Raw genomic sequence first — 17,635 nt, 5'->3', positions numbered from 1 at the left:
TCCTTCTCAAGTTCAAATTATGAAATGGACTTCAATAAGACTGGGTGAATCAAAATATAGTTAGTCCCAATTAATGGGAATAAATCTCTGGAAATGGGTGCATTATTTGAATTTTTCTCATATTTCCATTGGATTGGAACTAATTTCCATATTTTACATAATTATAATTTCTAACTGTAAGTTTGAATATATGAATCTACTTCAGGGAATTCATGACTCTTTCTAAACAGGAATTGGCTGTAAGTTTTGAGGAAGATAATAAATGCTAAATGAGATAATATATAATCAGAAAGCATTTTCCATATCCACATCAAGATGAAGATGAACATGAAAACTGCACTAGAAAGTGACAGTAAGTTAGCAATAGCAGATAGATTAGTTAGAATTAATACAAGTTACCATTCCTTCACCATTGCTAGAGATATGGAAGTGGGGTGTCATCCAGGCCTTCATAGAATTCTCCATCCTTTGGATGGTCATAGCCACTACACTAAATCAAATTGCAACCCCTTTATTAGTTGTTAGATTATTAGATGTCTTCAAAAAATACCGTACCATCTGAACATTTTAAAAATAAATGAGACGAAAGAGCCAATATTGGTATTGTTTACTATTATTTTTTTTCTTACAGGACATTAGTGTGAAATAGTCTATATATGATTTGATTTTCCTGCACTGATGTCTTTCAGATAATTGTGTGTGTTTCTTTCTTTCTTTCTCTCTTTCTTTCTCTCTCTCTCTCTCTCTCTCTCTCTCTCTCTCTCTCTCTTTCTTTCTTTTTGGCATTACTACTATAACTATCACAGTCTTATTTTCATCCTCTCCACCTAGCAGAAGAGAGCTAAGTGGCACAATAGATAGAGTTTTGGGTCTGAAGGCAGGAAGACTCATTCTTCTGAGTCCAAACCTGGCCTCAAACACTTATAAACTATGTGACCTGGGCAAATCACAACCCTATTGGCTTTAGTTCCTCATTTGTAAAATGAAATGGAGAACAAAATGTCAAACTTGTCCAAGAAAATGTCAAATGAAGACACAGAAAAATTGGGCAGGACTCAAAAATTACTAAATAACAGCATCTAATACAATTGAAACTCCAAAATTTCATATCTCTGACAATTATAAACCACCTCATATAATATTACTATAATATTTTTCTCAAATCACTACTTTCATTCGTTCATTTCCCTAACCTGAACACCAGTATTTCTTCCTCTTTCTTATAAGCTAAAACTCATATAGCATTTACGGGATCTACTTTCCAATTTTATCACACGATTAAATATTCAACTACTAGAGGAGAGATCTATACATGGTAGATGCTCAAAAAACTTTATCAGTTTGATTGTTTCATTAGTATTCTGCACCATAAAAATCTTTTTCAAATTAACTCCAACTACAGGAAGATTGCACTAAACCTTTCTTTTGCTTTTACAGGTGATACTTTTATGGGGGAAAAACAGTATATATATAAATATGAGAGAACTGTTTACAACATAATCATTGATTGTTAGTTAAGTGGTCAAGATGACTTTACTTAAAGAAGATACCTTGCTGATTTATACTGGCTTTGCTCACTGATCTGCTTCTATAATTGTTTTATATTTATTGAAATTCTGTAGAAATAAATTCCAGATCATCAAATTAACAGTAATTATTAGTATGTTAGATATTTATCAAGTACCTATTATGTGCCAAGAACTGTATTAATAAGAATAAGCTTTAGGAATGCAAAGAAAGATAAAAGGAGTATCTATCTTCAAGGATACGGGGAAAGTTTTTTTTTTTCCTCTAGATTTAAGGAGAATCAGGCAAGATTTCTCATAGAAACTTGAATTTTAGCTGATAATTAAGGAAACCAAAGATGATAAAACATAGTGATTAAGGGGAAGAATGTAACAAACATGGAGGATAGCTAGTAAAAATGCAGTCACAAAATGGATTATCTTATGCAAGGAACAGAAAGAAATTGGTGTCATGAAATCAAAGAACACAAGGACTGGACTATGCTGTCATAAGAGTGGACAGTTATGAAGTCATAAAGGTGAGAAAAGAAGTAGCCCTTTGAAAGACAAAAGGGGGAGGGGAAAAACTAATAAAAGTCATGAGACAAAAACAGTATGAGCATGGAGATGTAAATTTAAAGCAGGAAAATTTTAAATGGACAGTTGTACTTAGTTGTTTTATTATAAACTATTGTAAGTTCCTGGTGGGCAAGAAATGTTATAAATTTCTTTTTGCTCAGGAAGTTAAACAGAAAAAAAAAAAAAGACACAAAAAACTTGTGCTTATATGAAAGATCAACATCAGGAGGAGGCTAACTTTTGAAATTTATCATAGAAATCAAAAAAAGCTTGAAATAGCAGAATTTGAACTCAAATTCTGATTAACATTATCTGTGTTGCCCTAGTGAAGTAACTCTATTTCTCCAAGTTTCTTAGTGGTTTTTTGTTTGTTTGTTTGTTTTGTTTTGTTTTTGTTGTTGTTGTTGTTATTTTTTTTTTTTTGTAAGATGAGGGTTTGGATAAAGAAATCTCAATTACTTCTAGCTCTTAATTCTATGATTGCAAGATAATTTGAAAACTATATGGAAATATTCTTTAAACTTAAAATCAGATTGAGTTATTAAGAAAGTGGGTAACTTTTGAATGAGATTTTATAAATTCTATAATCCACATTACAAATGTGATCAAAAATATATATTAAAAAAGAAGTTTGATTATATAGGTTAATGATGAAATGTCTAGGTGAAATGTCAGAAAGATAAATCTGTCATGAGTGAAGTAGAGGAAGGTATCTTTATGTAAATCCACTGTATCAGCATTAAAATATTCAGCACTTTTTAAATCAAGCAATACATTTAGTAACTATGGAGAAACTGAAGATAGATCTTTTTTTAAAAAAGAACTGATATCTACAAAGGATGAGAGAGATTGTTTGCCTCAAGCCCTTCCTTTTGAGGTGGGCAAAATGATAATATAAAACTGAGGAGGAGGTCATTCTTTTCCACTGACTACTCAGAAATATTTAAAAGCTGTTTTAAATTTGAAAACCTAAAACTTTAAAACATTTGAAAAATTTAAAGAAGGTACTGTATGCATTAGTATGAATCTTTTCTTCCTGAAAATACTTAAAAGTATAATAGTGTATTTTATACAGGAATTGCAAGTCTTGTCTAAGTCACGGGATCATACATGAAATCCAAAGCCAACTCAGGCCTGGCATCAAAGAAAGGGCAAACAAACAACCATACCAACAAAAAAAAAGAAAGTAAAAATATAAAGTGACAAAGAAACATTTTTGGCCTGGGTTCTCCAAATCTAATTAGCATAATTTCTTAAATGTGTTTAGTTTAGTTTTGTTGCTGTTCTTGTTTGAAATATTAATGGCCACATATGCTTATTACTGACCCATGTAGATGTTTGACAATTTACTTAGTCCAATTTTACTTATTCCCTCCCAATGAAGTTGCTTCAGTTCAAGTTCATGCTGACCAGTTAATTGAATCCATATCTCCTTTTTTTTTGTTGTTGTAACTGCTTAGTATTGGAAAATAATAAGGAAAGTCTATAAGTGAGATGAGGAAAGAAAGAGAAAAGCACCCACAAAAAATATACCACCATATTCATATTTATTCTTTTGAATATTTTAACTTTGTTTGAAATTTCCCAATCACATTGCTTAAAAAAAATTCATTTTTTTCAAATTTTGAGTTCCAACTCTTTTTTTTTTCTCCTTCTGCCTCTCAACTACCCTTTGAAAAGATAAGTAATGTGATACTAATGGTATATATATGAAGTCATACAAAACATATTTCTATATTAGCCATGTTTCAAATGAAAACATATATATATATACATACACAACATGAAAAATAAAGAAATTAAAAAGTATACTTCAACCAAAACCATGTTTTTAAAATTCTCTATTTGAAAGGACAGAGTAAGATAGAGACAGAGAGAGACACATAGGAGACAGACACAGTTGATAAACATATATAGATGTATATGTAATCAATCAACCTTTTTTAACTTGTGGAAAAAGAAAATTTCTTCCTTTAGCTAATTTTATTTTTGAACATTGAATAAGGATAGGTCCCTTGGTTCATCATGTATCATTTGGAATTGTCCTAGACCATAGCTTTGATCAAAATAGCCAAGTGTTTCACAGTTGATCATCACAATATTTCTATTACTGTATACAATATTATTTTTCTTCTGCTGACTTAACTTTGTTCATATCACTTTCCAGATTTTTCTGAAACTATTCTGTTCATCATTTCTTATAGCACAATATAATTCTGTCATTATATACCACAACTTGTTCAGCCATTCCCTACTTGATGAGCATCTTTTCAAATTCCAATTCTTTTCTGTTGCAAAAAGAGTTGCTATAAATATATTTTGCACAAATATGTCCTTTTTTTATTTTCTTTGATCACTTTGGAATATAAACCCAGTATCTATTGCTGGGGCAAAGATTTAATTTAATCAAAATCCAAATTTGATCAAAAGTTTAAAAAGGAAATGGAATGTAGACAAGATTAGAAGGGAAGCAATAAACTGGGAAAATATTTTTACAGTCAAAGGTTCTGATAAATGACTCATTTCCAAAATATATAGAGAATTGACTCTAATTTATAAGAAATCAAGCCATTCTCCAATTGATAAATGGTCAAAGGATATGAACAGACAATTCTCAGATGAAGAAATTGAAACTATTTCTAGCCATATGAAAAGATGCTCCAAGTCATTATTAATCAGAGAAATGCAAATTAAGACAACTCTGAGATACCACTACATACCTGTCAGACTGGCTAGAATGACAGGGGAAGATAATGTGGAATGTTGGAGGGGATGTGGGAAAACAGGGACACTAATACATTGTTGGTGGAACTGTGAATATATCCAGCCATTCTGGAGAGCAATTTGGAACTATGCTCAAAAAGTTATCAAACTGTACATACCCTTTGATCCAGCAGTGTTACTACTGGGCTTACATCCCAAAGAGATCATAAAGAAGGGAAAGGGACCTGTATGTGCAAGAATGTTTGTGTCAGCCCTCTTTGTAGTGTCCAGAAACTGGAAACTGAGTGGATGCCCATCAATTGGAGGATGGGTGAATAAACTGTGGTATATGAATATTATGGAATATTATTGTTCTGTAAGAAATGACCAGCAGGATGATTTCAGAAAGGCCTGGAGAGACTTACACAAACTGATGCTGAGTGAAACAAGCAGGACCAAGAGATTATTATATACTTCAACAACAATACTATATGATGACCAATTCTGATGGACCTGGCCATTCTCAGCAGTGAGATGAACCAAATCAGTTCCAATGGAGCAGTAATGAACTGAACCAGCTACACCAGCAAAAGAATTCTGGGAGATGACTAAAAACCATTACATTGAATTCCCAATCCCTATATTTTTGGCCACCTCATTTTTGATTTCCTTCATAGGCTAATTGTACAATATTTCAGAGTCTGATTCTTTTTGTACAGCAAAATAACGGTTTGGTCATGTATACTTATTGTGTATCTAATTTATATTTTAATATATTTAACATCTACGGGTCATCCTGCCATCTGGGGGAGGGGGTGGGAGGGAAGAGGGGAAAAATTGGAACAAGAGGTTTGGCAATTGTCAATGCTGTAAAGTTACTCATACATATAACCTGTAAATAAAAGGCTATTAGAAATTAAAAAAAAAAAAAAGGAAATGGAGACCAACCTAAAAGATATAATATAATACAAAATTTGTAGTAAGAAACTTAATAGGTATTTAACTATTGATTAGCTTTTGTTTTTATTTTTATCAAATCTAGGGCCCCTTAAAAGCCTTATAGAACTAAATAAACATAATTAAATGTATCGGTTATTTGTCATAGTTATCATAGAGAAACACCTCTATCATTTATAAGATGAATAAGTGAGGCACAAGGAAGTGAAGAGATGTCACCCAACCATTGATCCCATATGAAATTGATAGGGACCAATTTCATGATTGTCCCACAAAATACTAAATTCAATACATAGGTAAAGTTTATTATAATTCTTTTCATCTGAAGATATTTTGTGCCTCATTTCATGTTCAAAGAAAAATGTTTGAGGAAAGAATTTTTTTTTCCTTAGAAGTTAAAAGAATATTGATTAATCATATGTATATTTATAAGAAATATCTATTTTTTCTATTATTTTGTGTCTTAAACTGTTTATATTTTTAATAGAGGAATTAGTCTTGTTATTTTGAGGTACCTCCTAGATTTATGTTCTCTGCTCCTTCACTACCTTCTGATCCCCTGAACCTATTAATATGTGTTACTATTAAACTATAATATACGGCAGTTCTATTAGTTACAAAGCAACAAAACTGATGCTGATATTTCTAATATTTTTAAATCCTCCATGAATTAATTACAAATATTCCATAGATTTCTGTTCTAGGATTCATCATTTTTGAACTTGAAGTTTTCCATTCAGCTTTGTAATTTACATCTAGGCCGTCAAGCCAAAGCTCCCAAACTATAGTCACTACCATTTTGGACTGACCATCTTAAAGATCAAATTAGAACACTCCTTGAATAATATATTGGAAATAGATCATAGCCAACTCAATGACTTGCCTTTGAATAATCTAACTAAACCAATTTTGTCATGTCCTGAACTGAATATGCTAGATCACTACTTTAGCTTTTCCATAAGCAAAATGATTTCATGGAAATATTCTGAAAATGAGTTCAATAATTGGGATAGTTAAGCTGAAAGGGTACATAGCCATTTCCTTTTTCAGTTCATTCATACTTTCTTCTTTTTTTTTTTTTTTAAATTTAATAGCCTTTTATTTACAGGATATATGCATGGGTAACTTTACAGCATTAACAATTGCCAAACCTCTTGTTCCAATTTTTCACCTCTTACCCCCCACCCCCTCCCCTAGATGGCAGGATGACCAGTAGATGTTAAATATATTAAAATATAAATTAGATACACAATAAGTATACATGACCAAAACGTTATTTTGCTGTACAAAAAGAATCAGACTCTGAAATATTGTACAATTAGCTTGTGAAGGAAATCAAAAATGCAGGTGTGCATAAATATAGGGATTGGGAATTCAATGTAATGGTTTTTAGTCATCTCCCAGAGTTCTTTTTCTGGGCATAGCTGGTTCAGTTCATTACTGCTCCATTGGAAATGATTTGGTTGATCTCGTTGCTCAGGATGGCCTGGTCCATCAGAACTGGTCATCATATAGTATTGTTGTTGAAGTATATAATGATCTCCTGGTCCTGCTCATTTCACTCAGCATCAGTTCGTGTAAGTCTCTCCAGGCCTTTCTGAAATCATCCTGTTGGTCATTTCTTACAGAACAGTAATATTCCATAATATTCATATACCACAATTTATTCAGCCATTCTCCAACTGATGGACATCCGTTCAGTTTCCAGTTTTTAGCCACTACAAAAAGGGCTGCCACAAACACTCGTGCACATACAGGTCCCTTTCCCTTTTTTATAATCTCTTTGGGATATAATCCCAGTAGTAACACTGCTGGATCAAAGGGTATGCACAGTTTGATAACTTTTTGAGCATAGTTCCAAACTACTCTCCAAAATGGTTGGATTCGTTCACAACTCCACCAACAATGCATCAATGTCCCAGTTTTCCCACATCCCCATTTTCCTGTCATCTTAGCCAATCTGACAGGTGTGTAGTGGTATCTTAGAGTTGTCTTAATTTGCATTTCTCTGATTAATAATGACTTGGAGCATCTTTTCATATGATTAGAAAAGTTTCAATTTCTTCATCTGAGGGTTTTTTCTTCCTTTGACCATTTTTCAATTGGAGAATGGCATTTTTATAAATTAGAGTTAATTCTCTATATATTTTGGAAATGAGGCCTTTATCAGAACCTTTGACTGTAAAAATATTTTCCCAGTTTATTGCTTCCCTTCTAATCTTGTCTGCATTAGTTTTGTTTGTACAAAAACTTTTCAGTTTGGTATAATAAAATTTTTTTTTTTGTGATCAGTAATTATCTCTAGTTCTGCTTTGGTCATAAAGACCTTCTCCTTCCACAGGTCTGAGAGGTAAACTGTCCTGTGTTCCTCTAATTTATTAATAATTTCATTCTTTATGCCTAGGTCATGAACCCATTTTGACCTTATCTTGGTGTACGGCGTTAAGTATGGATCAATGCCTAGTTTCTGCCATATTAGTTTCCAATTTTCCCAGCAATTTTTATCAAACAGTAAGTTCTTATCCCAAAAGCTGGGATCTTTGGGTTTGTCAAAGACTAGGTTGCTATATTTGTTGACTGTTTTATCCCTTGAACCTAATCTATTCCACTGATCAACTAATCTATTCCTTAGCCAATACCAAATCATTCATACTTTCTAATGAAGAAACTAGTATAATAAAATGGGAATGAACTGTCTATGATTTAATACTGTTATAATTGAAACTAAAACAAAAGTTTTTTGATCTTTTAATCAAAAATTGTTTCTACTCATACAGGAGATTTTTAAATATGTTAGTTAGTGAAATTTCCAGTAACAAATGGAAACAGAGACAAGTAAAAATCAAAAGATTCTCTAAAAAGTATACCAATTGGATTTAGAATGGCTTGGACCTAAGGGTCAGTTTCTAATTAATTTAATTGAGTAATAAGGTTTAAATTTTTTTAACCCTTTTCCCCTGTCAGCCTCTAAAACTTTTTACCAAAATTAAACTCATAGGATATTTTTCATTGTAATTATATATACACATTCGTCATGTTAACAGAATTACTGTTATTGGAAATTATCATTTTAAAATTGCTATCATTATATTGTCTTCCAAAAAATACATATTAATAAATTCTAGTCAAGAAGATAAGAATGTCATATTTGCACTTAAAGTTTTCCTATTTCTAAGATAGATATTAACCCCTAAAGTCTCCATATTGTTTCACTAATAATTCAGATAAATTATCAGCAAATCCCTGCTATGATTATATGAGAGAAATTTTTGTTTGATCATAATCTTATATATACTAATATAAAATTAATAAGGATTTCCTTACAATTATTAATCAAAAATCTTAGCATTTTGCTAAGCCTTTTCTGTTCTGTGACTATTGATAGATGACATTTCTGTTCACATTGCATTTCCAAAAGGACTTGGTTGGGATACCAGTTTCCAGATTTCTTTACCAATTTTTTTCCCTTCTGGTATTCACTACTATGCTTCAGTTGTCTTCTCATTTTGGAACTTCCATTTCTGTCTGAAGCCTTCTGAACTCAGAACATCTCTCCACCCCTGTGATTTCCTTCTCTCATTGTTTATTTCTTCCAAGAAATTCCATTTTGAGAAAAGGTATAGGACAGGCTTCCTTCATTTCTCTCTTGGCTTTTCATCTGACTCTCACACATAATAAGTACCTTGAAGATATTTTAGAAAAATATCTCCTCTGACTGCATAAGTGATCCCCTTCCATCCCATCTCTGCAAATAAATAGCCTCTTCTCTCATTGCCACTGTTTCTCTCTCTCTTTTCTCTCTTTGTCTCTCTCTCACTCTGATCTCTCTCTCTCTTACTCTATCTCTGACGCTCCGTGTCTCTGTCTCTCTTTGTCTCTCTCTCTCTTTCATTCTGTCTCTGTCTCTCTCTTTGAGAGACACACACACACACACACACACACACACACACACTTTGTTACCTACAAATATCCCTATGTCACCTAATTTTCCTTTGATCCTTCCTTCTAGCAACCACTCCTCTATTTATTTTGTCCTTAGTAGTTAAATTCCTCACAAAGGTGCTCTACATGGATGCTTCCACTTTGTTTCTTGTTACTGTCTTCTTAACCTCTCACAGTCTGGCTTCTGACCTTATCATTCCTTAAATTGTTATCTCCAATATTAGTAATGATCTAGTTGCCAAATCTAATAAATTCTAACCAATCTTTATTCTACTTCACTTCTCTGAAGCCTTTGACATTTTTTTCACCTTTTCCTCCTTTTTACTATCTGTTTAGTATCTTCCATTCACTACATTTTCCTGGTTTTCCTCCTGCCTTTCTATTTTTGTGTTTTTCATATCATATCATAGTTGTTCCTGAGAGTTTTGTCCTTGGTTTTCTTCTCTTCTCCCTCTATACTTGTTAATCTAATCCACTTCTATGCATTTTGTGACCATCTTTATGCTGATTCTCAAATCTACTTTTCTTGACTCAATCTTTCTCCTGAGTGCCAATTTCATATCTCCAAGTCTTTTTTCAAACTTACTGAACTAGATGTTCAATAATCATCTTGCCTCCAATATGTCTAAAACAGAAATCATTATCTTTTCCCTTTAACCTTCTCCCACCACCTTCTATCTTCCCAGTCCTTCAGACTGAAAATAAGATTTATCCTGAATTCCATGCTATCTCTTATTTCCTTATCTTAACTGTTATCCATCTCTGTCTATTTTATTTTATCTTTTCACCATATTTTGATTATTCCCTTCTCTCCTCTAATACCGCCAACACTCTAAACCACATATTCATTCCCTGCTACCTTGATTACTGCAATTGCCTACGTATGGATCTGGCTGCTTCAAATCTTTTTTCATTCCAATTCATCCTCCATTTATCCATGAAAATGATTTTCCTAAAACATGGGATTGATCATGTCACCCTTCTCAGACCCCATTTCATAAACTCCAAAGGCTCCATATTGCCTCTAGAAGCAAATACAAATTGTTCTGTCTGGCATTGAAACCTATTCATAACTTAGCTCCCTCCTACCTTTCCAATCATCTTATACCTTTCTCCCTAACATGTAATCTTCAATCCAGTGACACTGACATCCTGGATATTCCAGGAAAAATACACTCCATTTCTCAGTTCCAAACATTTTCTGTATATCCCTCATGTTTAAAACATTCTCTCTTCTCTGCTACAATTACTTACTTACTTCTATTCCTGGCTCCAAATATGAAATAATCCTCCCATTTTCTCATATTAGGTTCCTTAGGTGTAAAGCTTGGAAGTGACAATTATACTAACTGGGAGGTGTGACATACAAAGAAATGACAAATTAACAGCTCATTGTGAAGTAGTTTTTAAAGATTATTCTGTGTCTGTCAGAGTCCGCTCAAAATAAATAAAAGCAAATAATTTGGGAAACAGGAGAGTCCAATTTAAACATGAATAGACTCTTCTGGAATGAATAGCTCCAGAAGATAGAAATCCAATGTATCAAAATTAAAGGAAGGCAGAATTGAAAGTATATGTTAAAGGGAAGAATAATATAATGTCCTTCCATAATAAATAACTTGATCTTCATAAATTTTATAGTTGTATTAAAATAGTTATTGCAGAGAGGATTTCTGCATTGGGTGGGATGTCAGAGTAAATGATTTCTAAAAATCTTTTCACTCAGAGTCATGGGAGTGTCATCTTGGTTTAGGAATCTCATATTTGGGAAATTAGGATCCTGGTTCTCTATAATAAGAGAGCAAAATAAAGAAAAAGGAGATCATCAAAGTGTGCTGGAATATTTAAAGTAAACTTTATTTTTGCAGTTTTGTTAATACTGTCAATAAAGTCCATCCCTTAATACTCTCCTGTCATATCCAGTAAAAATAAATTCTTTCATGTATAATTAATAGAATATCAAATGTTCTCCCTGCACCAGCTGATGTCAATTATAACATAATTATAGGAAAGGACTAGCTGGTATTCAGCAAATTCCAGAAGTATGTGTAATAAATAATGATTCTTAATTCTTAACTTGTTCTATGTTTTTGCATAAGTCTGATAGGACCAGGACTTTTAGAGTTCTCTAGGTCAAAGAGTATGCTGAGGCTAGCTCCTATCAGCTCAAAAATATATAGTTGAATTTTCAGTGTGATCAATATTTCAGAAAACTCATCATAAATCGATTTTTTATTCAATTATTTTGTTGATTATCTAAACTTGTTAATAATGCAGGTAAAACTTAAAACTATGTGTACAGATGTATATATGCATATTATATTCTATGCACACATACATATATGTGTGTGTACGTGTGTATTCTGGAGAGCTCAACTGGTAAATATTTATGAGCACATCTCTGTTTTGTTTTTTAAGCTTTTCTTGAATATAGCAGGAATGCAGTAGAAGTTAACCATCACTATATAGAAACTACTACTACTGCTGCTATTACTACAATTAATATTACTACTACTACTACTGCCACTACTACTGCTACTGCTACTACTAGCAACTACTAGCAACAATTATCATTAAGGTCTTCAAAGGGCTTTATGTCCATTGTCTAGCTAAGTCCCAAGGAGTAAAAGAAAAACTCTTAGAGACAACTGGATATTCTAGCAAAGACAAATTCATTACAACTGCTTACAGCCTCAGATAAAACACAGAAAATCTGTGTCCCTAAATATGTGGATAAAATATGGAAACTATAATAACTATGTTTACATAGTGTTTCTAAATTTTTAAATGATGTACATGCTATCTCAGTTGAGTCTTCAAAATAGTCCTGTGAGATTGTGCAGTAAATATTATTAGACATTATATTTAACAGTTAAGAAAAATGAATCAAAGAGAATGCCTTTCTCAGGATCTCATAATTTTGAAATAGAAGCCATGAGATTTGACTTCTGATATCCCCATGTTCATTATACTATGAAGAGTTTCAAAATAGACCCTAGTCCTTTTATGCTCTCTACTAATATAGACATTTTTATTTTAAATAATGTTTTATTTTCTCAATTACATCTAAAGACAGTTTTAACATTTGATATTTTCAAATTTTGAGTTTCAAATTTCTCACTCCCTCAATTCCCCCTACCTAAGAAAGTAAACAAATTGATATAGTAAACAAATTGACATCTACTCAATCCTAGAAAATATATTTCAATAAGATTCTTGTTATGAAAGAAAACATATAAACTAAAAGAAAGTGGAAAAATAGTATGTTTCAATATGCATTGAGACTCCATCAGTTCTTGGACCGAAGATGGATAGTGTTTTTAATCATGACTCCTTTGGAATAGTCTTGGGTCCTAATAGTGTTAAAGATAGATGTCATTCACAGTTGATTATCATATGATACTGCTATTACTATGTGCAATGTTCTGTTAGTTCTATGCACTTTTGTAATGAGCTGAGGTTTGACTTGATGCACTGAGGTCCCAAGTATGTGAGGCTAAATAGTAATTGGACTATACTCTATTAATATACATGATTGGATAAAGAATGGCCCCCGCCCACTCTCTGTGCAAGTCCTGATGTGTTGTATAGGAAATGATGATTTAGGTGGGTGGAGGCAGAGAGAGACAGGAAGAGAAGCTGGGGGAGATTGGCCTGGGTTCCATGCTTGTAGCTGCTGGTCGTGTGGCTGTTGGTCTAGCTAGCTTCTTGACTCAGCTGCACACATTGCTATTGCCGATTCCCTTCCTCCTCCGATCTTTCTTCACTGAGAATAAAGACTGACGATTTTCCCCTAACCCAAATTCCTGACTCCGGTTGATTTTAAAATACGCGGTCTTCACACACTTTACTTTGCATCAGTACATGTAAGCATTTTCAACTTGTTTTCTTTTTTCCTGAAATCATCATGTTTATAATTTTTATAATATAATAGTATTGTATTATCACAACTTGTTCTGCCATTGTCCAATTGATGGACATCCCCTCAATTTCCAATTATTTGGCAACCAAAAAGATATAACTGTAAATGTTTTTTTTTTCACTTTCATTGAATATTATACTTTCTCAATTACATATAAGAATAATTTTAACAATATTTTTCTTTTCAAATTTTGAGTTCCAAATTTTCTTCCTTCCTCTCCTTTTCTCCTCATTGAGAATGCAAGGAATTTGGCATAGATTATACAAGTACAGATATGTGAAACACATTTCCACAGAAAGCATTACACACACACAAAAAAAAAAATAAAAAATAAAAAAAGAACAAGAAAAATAGAAAAAAAAAAAAAAAACTATCTTGGACCTGCATTCAGTCTATGCTATTCTTTAGCTGAATATGGAAAGCACCTTTCATTCTAAATCCTATGGAATTGTCTTAGATCATTGTATTGCTCAGGATAGGTAAGTTATTCATAGTAGATCATCATAACATATTGTTACTGTGTACAATGTGTTCCTGGTTCTGTTCATTTCACTTTGCCTCAGTTCTAGTCTGCCCAGCTTTTCCTGAAATCATCATGCTCATCATTTCTTAAAGCACAATAGTATTCCATCACAATCATATAAAAGAGCTTGTTCAGCCATTCCTCAATTGATGAACATACCTTTAATTTCCAATTCTTTGTCATCACTAAAGGAACTGCTAAAAATACTTTGATGCTCATAGGTCCTTTCCTTAAAAAAATCTCTTTCGGATACAGATGTTGTAGTGATATTCTTGGTCAAAGAGTATGATAGTTTTAAAGCTCTTTGGGTATAGTTCCAAATAGTTATCCAGAAGGGTTGAATCAATACACAATTTTATCAATACTATATTAATATTTTAATTTTCCTTATCCCCTCCACCATTTTTCATTTTCTTTTTTGGTCTTATTATCCAATCTGACAAGTGAGAGGTTGTAGTTCAAAATGGTTTTAATTTACACTTGTTTCATCAATAGTGATTTAGAGTATTTTTAAATATTACCATAGATAGTTTTGATTATTTTATCTGAAAATGTGTATCCATATCCTTTTATCATTTATCAATTGAGGAATGGCTGTAATTTCTTTTCTTTTTTTCTCTCCAATTACAGATAAAGATAATTTTAAGCATTCATTTTTATAAGATTTTTAGTTTCAATTTTTTTTCTGTCTTCCTTCTCTCCTCTTCTTAAGAGGCGATCAATCTGTTGTAGGTACTATATGCCCATATTTCCACATCAGATATGTTGTGAAAGAAGAAACATACCAATAACAACAACAAAAAAAAACACCAAAAAAGCAAAATAAAAAGGGAAAATATATACTTGTTTGCATTCAGACCCCATACTTCTTTCTCTGGGATATGCATAACATTTTCCATCATGAGTCTTTTGAAATTGTATTGGATCATTTTATTGCTGAGAAGAGCTAAGTCAATCATAATTGTTCGATCCACAATGTTGCTATGACTATGTATATTGTTTTCCTGGTTCTGCTTATTTTGCTTTTAATCAGTTCATGCAAATCTTTTAAAGATTTTTTGAAATCATCCTGCTATCATTTCTTACAGCGCAGTCATTCCATAACAATGATATACCACAACTTGTTCAACCATTACCCAATTGATGGCCATTCCTACAATTTCCAATTTTTTTGCCACAACAACAAAAATATATTTTCATACATATAGGTCCTTTTTCATTTTGTATGATCTCTTTAGGATATACAGACCTAGTAGTGGTATTGCTGGATCAAAGGGATAATGACTTTTATTTCTACAAATTTGACTCCATTTTCTATATGATTGATAAATGAAGATTTTATCAAAGAAACTCAATGTAATTTTTCCCACATTAATGATTGCCAACTATGAATTTCCCTCTATCCTCTATTCCCCATGCTTATCATACTCCCTCTCCTTTTACCCCATCTATTCTCAAAAGCATTTTGCTTATGACTTAGGCTTCCCCCATTTTTTCCCCTTTTATCATTCCCCAACACTTTCTCCTATTCCATTCTGTTCCTACTTTCATGTGACAGTTCTACACCCAATGAAATGTGTATACTATTCCTTCTTTGAGCCAATTCTGATGAGCATAAGGTTCATGAGTTTTCCTCCCTTGTTCCCCCAGTTTCCTCTTCTCTAAAAAATCTCTTTCAAGTCTTTTTTTTTTTAATATCAGATAATGTATCCATTTATACTTCCTCTTTCTCCCTTCCCTAATACATTATTCTTTCTCATTGCATAATTTTATATTTTAGATGCTCATTCCATCACATTTAACTGACACCTATGCTTTCTATCTATACTTCTAATTGCCCTAATAATGAGAGAGTTTTAAATATAATTTTGTATGTAAGAATATAAACAGTTGAACCTGTTGAATCCCTTATGATTTATTTTTCCTGTTTATCTTTTTATGTTCCTTTTGCATCTTGTACTTGAAAGTCAAGTTTTCTATTCAATTCCGGTCTTTCATCAAGAAAGTTTGAAAATTTTCACTTTAATTGAATATGGATTTTTTTTTTTTTTATTTGAGGGATTATACCTGGTTTTTCTGAATAGGCTATTATTGATTGTAATCCTAGAGCTTTTGCCCTCTGGAATATCCCATTCCAAGACTTCTAATGCTTTAAGTTGGAAGCTGATAATCTTTTGTTATTCTTACTGTGGTACCACAATGTTTGAATTGTTTCTGGCTGCTTGCAACATTTTCTCCTTGACATGGGAGTTCTGGAGTGTGATTATAATATTCCTGTGAATTTTCATTTCTTTCAGCAGATGATTAATGGATTCTCTAAATTTTAATTTTACCCTCTGTTTCTAGAAAATCAGTCCAGTTTTCCTTGATAATTTCTTGAAAGATATTTTTCTTTCATTATGACTTTTAGGTAGTTCAGTAATTCTTACATGCATACATATAGAGATAAATAGATACATACATACACACATACATAGTTGTGTCTAATGGTTGTCTTCTCCAGAGAAGAGGAAGGGGAAGAAAAAAGAAAACTATGTAATTATATATATATATATATATATAGAGAGAGAGAGAGAGAGAGAGAGAGAGAGAGAGAGAGAGAATAGCAACAGAATTATATAGAATAGTAACAGAATTATAAGTTCATGTAATATCAATTTTTTTTAATATTTTGCCATTATGAAAATTCTTCTTTTGCTTCCTAAGTTCAGAATAAAATAAAACAAACAAGAAATTAAAACAAAAATTCAAATATCCTTTATAAATGATGTAACATAATTAATATTTAATTGCTATGCATTTTAAATGAAGCCACAATTCAGAGTAAGATTTTTTTAAAAATGAAATCACAAATGTAAATTAGGTATCTTTTAAACTAAACGTTTAATGTTATTAAGTAGAACAGAATCTAACTTTTCTCTCCTATTTTTAAAAATTATATTTTAAATTCTTTTGTTTCTGATAGGTGTCAGAGAGATCCAGAGTATTTTATAATATTGGCATAATGGGTTTAGTTAGATGGCATCTAAGAGGCATATAATCCAGTCATTTTATTTTATACATGAAGAAAGTGAGACTTGAGGGGAATTAATGACTTCTCCAATGTTACTATATGGTAGAGACAAAATCTGAACCATGATCTTCTGACTTTGGAATCTATATTCATTATAATCCAGGAAACAAGTCTTACTACCTTAGAAGTTCTATGTCTTGAAAACAAAAGTTAATGAACAACTATTTGAAATGTGTTTGAAATAATGCACTTAATTGTTTCCTCCTTGTTGCTGTTCTGTCATTTCAATTATGTCCTATTACTTGTGACTCCATTTTTGGGTTTCCTTGACTGAGATAATGAAATGGTATGCATTTCTTTCTTCAGCTCACCTTACAGCTAAGAAAACTGAGGTAAGCAGCATCAGATGACTTGCCCAGTGTCACACAGTTAAGTATCTGAGGCCTATTTGAACTCAGATCTTCATGATTCCAGGTAAAATATTTGATCCA

Source organism: Sarcophilus harrisii, chromosome 1 (genome assembly GCF_902635505.1).
Source record: "Sarcophilus harrisii chromosome 1, mSarHar1.11, whole genome shotgun sequence".
In the NCBI taxonomy this organism is placed as follows: domain Eukaryota; kingdom Metazoa; phylum Chordata; class Mammalia; order Dasyuromorphia; family Dasyuridae; genus Sarcophilus; species Sarcophilus harrisii.
This window is presented reverse-complemented; position numbering follows the sequence as displayed.